General features: G+C 34.2%; 1 pseudogene; it reads left to right on the top strand.

Moving 5' to 3' along the window:
- The first annotated feature begins 2,640 nt into the window (after positions 1-2,640).
- On the top strand, positions 2,641-5,351 carry LOC141684936 (transmembrane E3 ubiquitin-protein ligase FLY1-like; annotated as a pseudogene).
- Positions 5,352-13,797: the final 8,446 nt, after the last annotated feature.

Here is a 13,797-nt window from a genome sequence, read left to right on the forward strand (position 1 = left end):
CAACTTAAGATTAAACACATCAAATCCTCGGTGGCATAACCCCAGGCTAACAGACAAGTTGAAGTGTCTAACGCATAATCTAACAAGGATTTAAGAAATCTATGAGTTGCCGAATATGCCCTGGTCTTAAAGAACGACCCCTAGAAGTGCGACGGACATATCCCTTTTAAGATGGCTTTTGGCTTGGAAGCAATTTTACCCGTCAAAGTGTTTCTTAACTCATCAAGGGTCGAGTATTTTGATGTTGAAGCCTCACGAGAAGGATTCCAACTTCATAATGTTCTTATGGAAGAAGTTAGGGACGAGCCATCGAAGAGAGTACTCCAACAGCAAGTGCGTACAACAGCTTATTTCAACAAGAAAGTAAGGTTAAATAGTTTTTGGTTGGGGATCTAGTCCTTCGAGAGTCGGCGGCTTCACAACCCACCATCACGAGAAAGTTCAAAACCCCATGGGAAGGATCTTAATAAGTAACAGGGCTCGTCGTGCTAGGAACCTACCGACTGTCTATGCTCGATGGTACACCCATAAAAAATGCTTGGAATGCTATTCACTTGAATAAGTATTATCAGTAGTTAAGTTATTTGAATTGTGAGAATGAAAATGTCAACTTTCAGACTATAAAAATTAGTCTTAACAAAAAGGGGTTGATATGAGATCCCCGTTAATAGCATGTTGTTTCTCTTTACAAGATCAAGCCAGGTTTATGGTGTTACAAGATAGAGATGGTTTTGCATTTCAACGTCCATGACTCCATTCTTAACCTTTAGGAGGAATCTGCCATAGAGAAGCAGACTTATTGACCTTTGCAAACCAAGCAACCACTTTCAACAAGGAATGTTACTTCTAAAAATCTTCAACAGATCTACGTTGCTTTGAATTGGCTAGATCGCCTAGTGGATTGGTTTTCTGCTGATTGGAAGGCAGAACCGAGGACTACTATGATTTGAATATATTGCACAAAACTTTAGGTTCTTTAAGTTAGAAAATTTAGATCCTTACTTGGGCCTCACCTGTTAAGTGAAAATATAAGAGCCTCTCCTTTTTTCTTCTTATTTTCTGATCACTATTAATTACTGCTCCACTGTTTGGCCCTTTATGTTGAGTTTTCATAAAAGCCTGCATCAATTCCTATACCTTGTGATTCAGTTTGACAAACTTTATGTGTTTTGTTTACTGGATTAGATGTCAAGCTTTTCTTGTTATGATTTTATGGCTCTTCCATGTTGAAAGGCTTTGGCACTAAATATTATGGGTATTTTTGAACATTTTTGAAATGCAGAATCTTATCAAGGGACGACCAATCAAAAGTAATTCTATTATTCGTTCTCCCTCTATCTGTGATAAAACCTTTTCATTTAGGGGATACCAACTGACTGAGGAGTAACAACTGTCTGATTGATTTGGTAAAAAATGAGATTCGTCCTTATTCCCTGGCTTGATTTTTGTGGCCGAAGTTTTTGCCTAGTGATTTCATCTGTAACTGTTTAATTTTTATAGTTTTCTTCTATGGGGTAGGCAACATACTTGTTACTTCAGTTTACATCATCATCTTGCATATTTAGCCTAACTAGGATGTTTGCATTATGCTATTGTTGATTTAATCTTGATGTGGCTCGTTTTTGTCATTTTTCTCCTTAAAAAGAACTCATTTTTAGTTTCCATTTTGCCATTGGCAGGGGATGGTTATATTCTATAAGGTGTTTGAAGATGAACATAAAGTGTGGGGTGCAACAATCAAAATAAAAGGGGATTATATATGGCCCTTACGACTACTTCGAGCAGTAGCCTACACGTACTGATATGATTTGCACCCGTGACTCCAGTTTTAAATCTTATAGTGTGTTCAATACTGATATATGTATAATTATACTGCAGAGAAAAATCTAGAGAATCTGGATACAAAGATGATTACAATATCTCCAATCCACATTACTCGGTAATTATCATAACAATTTGAATTGAATGTTGTTTTGGCCATATGATACTTGATAGTAAATTGTTGATTAAAGTATCTCATATCAGTAATTGTTATCACAAATTAATAGTAATGTTATTTGCCATTGTATGGTTCCTTCTCACGTAATTTACCCTGTTACTTGTGGCACACTGGCATATCATATGCAGCAGCAGGACCGTGATAAGCTGTAGAACTTGGGACTATATCAATGAGATCTAGCAACTTCGGGACATCAATTACTCATTGTTACCCTTTCTTGAGGATCAACAAGACTTTGGTGCCTGTTCGGAGGGGGGGTGTTCGACTGGAGTTTTGAAATTTTTTTAACTTACATGACGTGCTATGCCTTGAAACAGTTTGGACTTCTCACATCCCAGGATTTTCAAGATTTTCAATGGGTCAAGATTTGGAACAGAAAACTCTGTGTGATATCTACTTCATTATTTGTAATTTTTTTTCTAACTCTGTATTGGCTAGAGTCCATACTAATTACTAACTTATTCATTTTTGTTGTAGCACCTGTGATCGACATAGAGAAACATTGTAACATCACAGTAAGGGCTCGGATATCACGTGTCCCGTCCATGCAAAGTAGTACGTCCTTTTCCATGGAGCGTAAACTCTCAATGTTATTTACTTTTTCAGTTTCAGAAATTATAATATAAATAATGCAAAGTATTATGTCTTCCATTGCACTGTGCCCCAATGGTAAGTTATATTTAGGATCCTAAAAATTTTGCAATTTATAAAAAAAATCTTTTTAATGGCACAATTGCTCAAAATTTGTGTGAAAATAATTTCCGGCTGGGTGTAGTGGCCTAAAGTGTTATTCATTTTATCATGTGCTTTTACTTTGTTTAGATGAAGCTGCAATGGTAAGATTTTTGATGGATGACAATGGAGATTGTCTGCCGCCCATGCAATTGAATGCAACTTCTGTAAACACTGAGATGTTTTTTGACAAAGCATTTAATTATAACCTGATGGTCACTTTTGTATCCTTCTCTAACATTACTTGATCAAACATTATGTATTGATAGATTGAGAATGGTTGATTCTCCTTAACCGTCTGCCATATATTAGATCTCTATCCTTCAAGTTCTCCTGTTAATTCAGCAAAGGAAACATAGCAACACGCAATCTGTAAGGGTTCCATCTCGATCCTATATGTTGCTTCTGTAGGATTCTCAATTTGTGCCAGTGATCAGCTACTGCAGTTTTGTTGTTTTAAGACACTTGTACCGTTCTTATTTATGGATATCTGCAGTTTTTTTATATACTAGCTGACGGATATTCCATCCTACTGTCAGGGAGCTGTCAAAGTTTCAAGTTTCACAATTGGACAACAGGCTGTCATGGATGCATACCTTTGTCTTTTACATTTGACTGCAGGAATCACAGTTGGTAATTAGAATAAAACTTATTCTCTGTCTTTGGCATTGACCAAATTTTATTACTTTAAAAAACTATTTCTCACTACTTGTGTTCTCCATAATCATCACTTCTTCATGTATGCAGAACAATTGTATAACGCATTTTCCACTGCCGCATTCTTCAAGTTTGTTATCTTCTCTTTTTGTGAGTTGAGATTTTTTCTCCATATATGGAAGGCAAATAGGCCTACAAATTACATACAGAGTGTGGAAGCGAGGCGTGAACTTTCAGTTCTTTATATTTATTTTCTGTGAGTAAAACTTTTGCTTAGCTGTTTGTAATGAATTTTTGTCCTGTATGCATACCTTTGAAATTCATAACTTGAGATTCACATTGAACATTTATCACTATGAATGCAGTTATACCTGAATCTCGGGCCACTCTGTATAGGAAGATACCTTTTTTTAATTTTAAATTTTAAATTGCTTCCCCAATTTAACATGTATCTTTGTTACTTGGATTACCTATTCTGACAATCCTACATGAAATGCTAAGATTATGATCATTTTATTGCATGAGCTTGTGCAACGTTGTGCTGTTATAGTGTTTGGCAGTATATGTAAGGTTCATTCTAGTAACAGAAGATAATAGTATACCAGAAAACATAATCATGAATCTTTTGAGAGGATATATACAGTTGCCAGTTCTGCTCCAGAACAGTTGCAATCCTAAGCTATCCTCTTCTTCTGCATTTGAAAGAAAAGCATTTGTGTACTTGTAAAATAAGATATCTGATAAAAATATTTGATGGCGTATAACTTTTTGTGGAATAAATGTTTCAACTTATTAGCATTAGTATCAATTATATTAACCTAAAAGTTATGGATATTTATTCTTAGTAGGGAAGTAGTGCTACTTCACACTCACACATCTTTATGGTTTACGTTTTCAGGTGGTATCCTTCTGGGAGGTATTCTGATCACGTACGAGTTCCCTAAATTCCTTCCAGTTATTACTCTGGTTGTGCACTCCTACTGGATACCTCAGAGTGCCACAAATGTTTTTCGTGACCCAAGAAAGCCACTACAGCCTAGTTACATTATTGGAATGAGTGTAACTCGGCTTGTAATTCCTTTATATATCTTTGGATGTCCCCGCAACTTCATGCACATTAAGCCTGACAGGAGTTGGTGCATCTATTTGGTGGGTTTTGCTGGGTTGCAAGCAAACATTCTTCTTCTGCAGCACTATCTTGGATGTCGATTCTTCATTTTTTTTGGCAGGTTTGATGTAACTTTTCACCATATATTCGTGCAACCGTTTTCTATTTTGTTAATTAGTTTATGTAACTCTTCCCTGTTATTTATATATAAAATCAAGGTAGAGAATGCCTAGTCCCTGCATATTGTTGTAAAGAAAGTGCCAACCAATATTCTAACTTAATTTAGTTGCTGAATATTCTAATCCCTGTATATTGCTGGTTCACTTGATCATTATAAATAGTAGTTTCTAGGAAAGATCAGTTGCTTTATTCTTGTGTCTTGTCTGTATAATGCTTTTTTCATTGCTGCTTGCAACTTTTGTCTTCTGTAAACCATGGCTTCGTAATTTTTTCCTCAAATTATGAAAATCATATCCTAACTTTGATCTTTTTCTTTCATAGATCCTCATGCAGATGTTTCCAATAAAATATAATTACCATAAAAGGTTGGATCAGGATATAAACCGGGCCAGTGACCGCGTCATCTGCATGACTGCCATTGATTTCACTCAACATCCAGATTTTTGCATGGTACTTTTGGACAGCTTTCAGCTTGAAGTTTAAGGCTATGTAAAACTAATTAAAAATGTTTAAGGGTAAAAGGTAGCTAGCCACTCCCTGTGTAACTAACGTTGTCCGAACCTATATGTGCTGGTGACGCCATGTGAACATGTCTTCCATTCACATTGCTTACTTAAGTGGATGGATATAAAGATGGATTGCCCAACCTACAGGCGGCGGCTTCCACCAGTGTAGCTACAGGGACGGAACCGGGAGGGGGACCATCAAACTATCTAATATATATATATATATATATATATATATATAATTGGAACATTGAGGGGACCATGGCGACCCATGCCCCCCGCCAAAATCCATCCCAATAGAGACAACAATCAACCCGGGAACCGTAAAGGATGCTGACTACACTACAACATTTTTGCAATCATACAACTATTTTTTTCGTTGTCTGAAAGGTAGTTTTTCCGTTGTGTATCCAACACTCGTATGATCGAAGGTTGGACAACAGTCGTTAATACAGTTGTAATAAGGGAGATTCAACAACAATGTTTAACACTGGTTACAATCTGGATGACACAACGGTTGTTTTAGAAAAACTATTGTTGGAACATTTTTAACATGACAGTTTTCTTAGTAATAAACAACAGTTTATTTACGTCAAGAGAAAGTTCTAAATTTTCTTTCCAATTTTAAATATCTTTTTCAAACAACAGTTATTTTATACATCTATTATTTATATAAAAGAACAACAACAATTATTTTCAGAGGTAGTAATATAAGTATCTTTTAGACAACAATTTTAGGGTGGTGTTATAATGCAAAAGAGATAACGGGTTACTTTTCGGGAACCATTGAAGAAACATTTGTAACACGACAGTTTACTAAGTAATAGACAACAGGGAGTCAATGGCAAGAAATAGTTCAAAACTAATTCCTTATTATTCAAGCAATGGTTTGTTTAAAGTAACAATTGTGTAAAACCTTTTAAACCAATTCTTTTTATATTGTGTTCTAAGTCATGTCTTCATAGTTCAAACAACAGTTAATAACTAACTGGTGTTATTGAATTGTTGTTTAGACAATGACTTATATTTTGACAAAATTATGTACTTGAGGTAACCGTTGTCCGAAAATGATATAATGCTTACTTTTGATTTAAAAAAACCATTATCTTATTAGGTATATACATTTTGCATATTAATTTCATATTTAATTAAAACTAGTTGCATAAAAAACCACAAAAAATAGGCCCCTGCCAAAATAAAAATACCATAATCCAAAACAAAATCATACCATAATCTAGGCCCCCGCCAAAACAAAACCAATTCACTACCATACCATAATCCATACCATACCATAATCCATCCGTTCAACAATCCAAAACAACCAGATCTACCTACCAAACTATCAGCAATCCACCGAACACAAAATACATTATCGCAAGTCTACTTATCACCAACTACATACATAAAACATCCACTTTACGATAAGTTCAAACGAGTCTACTTTTCAACATTTGATAAGTTCAAACGAGTCTACTTGTCAACATACGATAAGTTCAAACGAGTCTACTTATCACCAACTACATACATAAAACATCCAGTTTACGATAAGTTCAAAAGAAAAGAAAGGCGAGGACCTAGCTTGCACAATGTTTCATAAAATATTTTGCAAACTCAACCCATCTCGTTGATGTCATCCTCAGTGTAAACCAGGTTTGATCTACGCAACCACTGAAAAATCATCCAAAATTTTGTATAAGTAACATGTTCTGCCCTTATAAGAGTAAATACAAAGTGGATGAAAAGGCCCACAGATAGTCAATTGTCACCTTATTAGCAAAGTCCAGCTCCTTATCATGAATGATTTCCATCATATATCGCATCACAAACAGGCCACAATCCTTGTTCCCGGTCTGCACTGGAACTCCCTAAAATATCAAACAAAAATTCATTTAAAATATCCAGTCTCCTTTAATAACATAATTAATATATGATCACAAAAATAAATAAATACCGCCATGTTCTCCCACAATACTTTCTTCTTCAGAACCTTTCTCAAATCCTCCTTGTACATTTTAATGGCACTGCAACCAAAACGAGATATATCAAAACATAAAATAACCACTACAAAATATGGTCGGACAAGATTTATAAGTCAAGACTTAATAATCAAATTTTATAACGTGAACTCTTACTTGTCGACAACTTCCACCCATTCTCCATTTGCAATTCGGCGTTTAAGAGGGTCCATATAGTAGACTACCTCTGCGTCTAGATTGACAACTGTCAAGGTCCAGTGGTTGCTACGAAAAATAAATAGAGGTGCTTGTTAAATAGTAAAGCCTAAATTTGATGCTTTTTTCTCAACCAAACAACTAAAATATCATCAAAAAAATTACATTTCTATTGAATTAAAATCAACCTAAAAATTATTTAAACTCACTATTTGTGAAAAATAATCCAAAATGTGATACTAGTAGAGTGTAATTTACTGTAATAAACATGATCAGGTATAACATCAAAAATTGAAGGCTCGTACTCATAAAATTTAAATTCCGGTAAATAAATCAACTTTAAAACTGAACCTATACAATTATCATCAAATTTGAAGTTCAAATATTATGAGGTTGAACTATACAATTTCCCCCGTCTTAGAAACAAACCTAACATCTAGTAACAAAATCAATTAAATACTGTAAGGCATGTGATTACTTTTATATTAACTTTAAAACTGTCAAGGTATTTGATTACGTTTATACTGAACCAATGCAATTAATATAAATTTCAACAACAAATATAATCGAGTTTAACTATACAATTGAATCCATTCCTTAAAAATAAAAGCTAAATTCTTAAAAAAAATTAATAAAAAAATGGCAAGGCTTAACAGCTTAATAGCTTGGGATAGTAAAAATACTTACATATCATTGTACGGCAGGAGAAAATGTTGCCCTTTCCTAGAATCTTTAAATCTTGTACACAATTCACGCGACCTCTACACTGCACTGCCACATCCAATGGCACCGATTGTGCCCGGATCTACAAAGCTAATCATGTTGACCATCTTATGCTTCTTCACATATTCATTCAAGAAGCTACAAATTAAATTAAGAAGTCCTTAGTAAAGATTGTCATATTTATTCCAAGGCTATATACTTCGAAAAAAAAACTTTGAATGAAAAGCTTACTGAATAAAAAGGCAAATGACAGAGCCGGCCATTTCACCACCAGAGCACACTGCATGTATTTCAGATAAGAACATGATTTGCTTCTTTGTAAAGCCAAATGCTTCTTTGCTTAGCTCAAAAGAAATTGTTCGGCCACCACTCAAGGCTTCCTTTGCCCATGTCCACAAACGTTTCATTGCAGAAGGATAATTTGAACCAATTTGAACAACAAGCTCTGGTTCAACATCTTCAATTACTTTATACATCTTCTTCATTTTCTTAGCATGGGCTTTCTTGGTTTTCTAAAACAATTGCAAATAAAAATAATTAAAAAAACAGACTAAACAAACACATAGTACATATATTAACCATACTAAAAAAGCATTCTGACCTTGGTGGCCAAAACATGAGAAGTACTGCTATTATTTCCTACAATTATCATGTTTCTCGGCCATGCAATAAAAGTTCCCATGGCTTCTTGAACAGTCAAAATTTCATCCCCAATAGGGAAGGGAATCTTAGCATCTCCTTGAATGACTTTAGTGATAGACACCCTTGCATTCTTTTCTCCAAGACTTACTTCATGGATAGTCTTCTCATGTCCTTCGGGAACGCGTACTTCATCAATTGTTGCACAAACAACAATGTTGCTCAACGATCCAACAGCCAATCGGCATACAGAACTACCCGAAGAATCCACTTTCATTTCCTCAACAGCCCTTCCACTATCATCCTCACCCGCCACCTTTTTATTATCCTCAAGCTCCACCGCTAAATCCATAAACAAATTATCTATCAATGTCACATTTTTTATGAACACCTACATCCACATCCACATCCACATCAACCCCACCCTTAGAGTGACAGCTTGCCTGCTGGGAATTTGGTTTCGGACTACCATCATGTTGTACACCATTTTTCGATTAATGTGCATTGTATTTTTCAAATTTAGCAGCCCAAAATGCATCTCTCTCTTTAATAATTTTTGGAGTCTCCTCTGCCATGTACTTTTGAATTGCCTCACGTACCCTTTCTTCCACTGTCCTCGCTTTTTTTTCCCTCGGAAGATCAAAATAAACCGACTGCTTCACATGAATTCCCTGACCACGTACTTGCCTCCGTGCTCAGGCTTACCGAGCGCCATTGTTAACACATCATTAGTATCTTCAACTTTAAGCTTTCCTTCCTTAACCTCCTCCTTCATCTTTTTCTACAAAAAATTTACTAACATTTTTTACCATAAGCACATACATCCTTTAAGCACATTCATCCTTTAATTATAATATTACACAACTAACACCAATTTGTTTTTACTAGTTATAAGCACATTCATGCAGGACAGAGCAAAATCATGCTCTTCTATTGTATTCCCAAAAGCCTTCTATCCACGGGCTTAGGGTGTTACTACGTTTTACGATAAAGATTACGAAAAGAGGATTACCTTGTTAATGGTAGATTCCACGCTCTTCTATTGTATTCCCAAATTCCCTTGAGCGAAGTGTGACCTCCGTCTTCTCAAGTTATCCTCTCTTCTTGCTCCTTGGTGGCTACAATATGTTTTCACACAATCCCAAGCAAGAAGAGAATAAGAATATATATAGGCTACAATAGGGACCATGGATAATTAGGTTGGGCCTTCTAATTACATCTTGAGCCTAGCCCAATGTAATTAAATATTAATTCAATCCACTAAAGAATTAATATTTGCACTACCTTTTCTAATACCGTAATTTAATTAATTCGGTTCCAATATTATTTGCTTATTAAATTCCCCATGTTTAAAATATCATGTACATTAATTAAATAAATTACTGATAATTTATTTAATTAATATCTTTTATCCTTGATCATCCACTCAACCTTTATTTAATTATGCCAGAATAAATTCCACCTGTAGGGTTTCACATAATTAAATCTTTTTGAGCTTTCAAGGGGACATCATTAACCCGAATATTATCAGGACATGGATTCCTTCAATAAATAATATCCACCATGTATATAATTCCATCACCCAAAATATAATGATATAATTCAAAAGAATTATTTCATATATAAATCAAAGCATGTAAATAATATACACGTGTCAATTACTATTTCCGGATTAAGAACCTAAGAATTAATAATAACATAGAATCTTAGTTCTCCTTCTTAATCAGTATTAAGGGAACAATTCTAAATTTGATCTTGTTCAATATACACAAAGTATACAAGTATTATTTATTAGTCAATATAAACTAATCTAAATAATACTACAACCATACCAGTGGATTGTCCAACACCACTTGTGATGTGAACCTTATTATATTATATAACCGTATTTAACAATCTAATATTCTGTATCTCATTTGATACTAGATTGTTCATAATATATAATATTAGACAACATGTAAACATTCAAATGATTCTCAAATAAACTGGCCAGAAATAAATGTACATACTTCAAATAAATATTTTCAGTATACACTAACAGGCACAACCAAGAACACATCTTAAAATATCAAAATTGTATAATTATCATAAAGTTTAGAGCTTCAAAATAGCCATCTAATAATAATAATAATAATCTTGCCAACCATATTCATAATAAAATTTAAAAGGTTCATGAGAAGATCATTAGAATACAATACAGAGTGTAGAGAATGAAGAATTATCCCTATGTTGTTATCGGTGAAATCTCCAAGCATAATGTCCTCCTTCTTCTCTTCTTGGATTCTCATCTTGATGGCTATGAATACCTATATTCAATCTTTAATAATAATCATTTAATATAAAGTCTTTTTTTTATTATTTCTTGGAATTAACACATATTTACCAAACCGAAAAGGTTTCTCAAAGTCAAATTCGTAGTTGGCTTTTTTCATCTGATCCTGGAATGTTCAAAGTGAAATTTGATATATGTGCATGTCTATAATGAAAGAGAATCTCATTATCTTCACATGGGCAGTTGAATCTCTCAAATATGATAAGTAGAACTCAAGATACGACCCAAACAATATGTCTTGCGCGTATAACCCAATAAATCCGAATTTTCTTCTATTTTAGCTTCAATCCTTTTCAATTTAGAATTTCTTGCTTTATACAATAAAAAATTAAAATTTAATTAACAAAAAATCCAATTAAATGCAAAATATAAATAATATGGAAATAAAAATCATCTAGAGTATACACAAATATATATCCTATCAAATATCTGACACACGCTTAGCATTTTGCACGTCCTCTGGCAAAGAAGAAAAATAAAATTATTTTTAACTAACTAACTCCACTTTCGTAAGTGACACAATTGTATTGAGCATATGCAACAAGTCGTTAACCCATAGGCAGCCTTAGTAGGACAAGCTGAGTCTCGTGAGGGTTTATAGAAGATAAACCCATAAAGTATATCTAACTCATGAAATAATAATGCATATGATACAATCGTCCTCAAGAAATGGAGGACTAAAACTATGTAGATGAATGATACTAAATGATTACAAAGGATCTCAAACATAATCGTATACACCAAGTGAGCAATAACCTCCAGAATATGCAACAAGTTAAACACATCCAGCTCACACTAAAATATTACCACATATAGTAAACACAAGTGCGGAGTGTGCGGAGTGTGCGAGTGTTCTTATATTCACAAAATGCTCTCTACTAAACTAAGAGCAAAGAAACACAAGTTTTAACATGACAAGCAACGTGAGTTAATAGCTCCCAAGTTGATCACTAGAATAGATCTTAAGCACTTTGTTACTTAGAACCAATCATCGTTCAAGTTTAACCATGAATTTTTATGTTTTATTTTATTGCTACAATACTACTAAATATATACACACATGATTTTTTAAAATGCTTGGTCTAAGGTCAGGAAACTCCTTAGGGTAAGTGAGTAATGACCACCATAAGACTTCACAAGCTAAGTTTAAGATCGGGTGGCTTCTCATGGTAAGTGAGTTACGACCACTCTCAGACTTTGCCAATCAAATTATACACGTATATGTATATAAGTGGTTTATTTTAACTGTGCAATGGTCGAGATCCCTTAAGATTTATGCTCTAATACCCATGTAGCGAGTGTTGGGTCAGCAATCCCAAACCATAAAAGGCTCTAGGTTAAAGGCACAAAGTCCCCTCAGACTTAAATACTCGAGTATTAATGAGCCCAACCTAGTCAATTATACCACTATTTTTTTGACGCGCACTTTATTGATTCTATGTTTTTTAAAGACATTTACATCCCACAACTTCCCCCAAAGTTAAGCATTTATGTGCTAAGCTAAAACATGAATAGTCAAAATCCTAATTATCAACAAACGGCTACCCCTCAAGAGATAAGGATATCTAAGTCTCAGTTCAAGAGCGTAAAAAGATTGTATAGGAAAATAAATTCCGCTCTAGTGCACTATCTAGTGTAATATAAAGTGGTCATAGCAAGACTTAATTACACACAAACTACACATAAAATTATCATAGGCCACTGACTTGAACTACTACTAATCTGAGATCATGCTATGTTACGCAATGCTATACAACTAATATATTATACAACTATATGATTTGATACAATGTATATGAATTAATTAATAAATATGCAACAATTTAGTCGAACATGGCATGTTTTAACTATTTTACAAGATTACAATTTTTTATTTTTTTATTTTTAAATTTATTAATATTAAGGACACATCCCCACACTTGAATGGTTCATTATCCCCAATGAATATGATATCTAATTATAATTAGAAAAAAATAATATTATACAAAAGACAGTTAAGAATACTCCCCTTGCATTTGCATGAGGTGCATCCTTAAAAAAGAGAAAAAAAAAATTGCCCCCTCCATTGAACCAAACTTGAGGCTCAATTTCCTTAGATAATAATTAAGATCATATTATTGAACAAATATGAATCAGCTCATCTGGTTGTTTAGTCAACTTGAAAATGTTTGATCTCTACAAGATCAGGAGTTGGAGCTCATGCAACAGCAGTACAATTATTTTTTTACACAGCAAATATGAAGGAACGAATAAATGTCCTGGTAAGTAATTGGGCCCATAAGAAATAGAGCGGGATAGTCATGAATTTTTTTTTACACGGCAAACATTAAGGAACAGGTAAATGGGCTGGTAAGCAATTGGGCCCGTAATAAACAAAGCGCTACAGTCCTGAAACCTAAGTGTGCGTGAAGACAATAATGTGAAGCTTGTATGACCATGCTTAATATTGGCATGCTCATGCTAAAATGGAAAAATATGGCAGACGCTTCTTGTAAGGTTGCGTGAGCATGGAGTTAATTGGTGTGATTGATCATGCCAAATAGACAAAACCTAATAGTAGATATACGTGACAAGAGTGTGGATGACTGCATAGGCAAGCAATAGGGCGGCAGCATGAGCATGCAATGTAATCACATGGACATGCTAAAGGGAATAAACTCACCATGTGTTGACAAGGAAGTTGTGCGATCAAGCTTAAAGTCTTCTAGATTAGGCCCCTTCCAAAAGTAAAAATTTCCCCAAAAATCAAG

This window comes from Apium graveolens, chromosome 9, assembly GCF_009905375.1.
Source record: "Apium graveolens cultivar Ventura chromosome 9, ASM990537v1, whole genome shotgun sequence".
Taxonomy (NCBI): Eukaryota; Viridiplantae; Streptophyta; class Magnoliopsida; order Apiales; family Apiaceae; genus Apium; species Apium graveolens.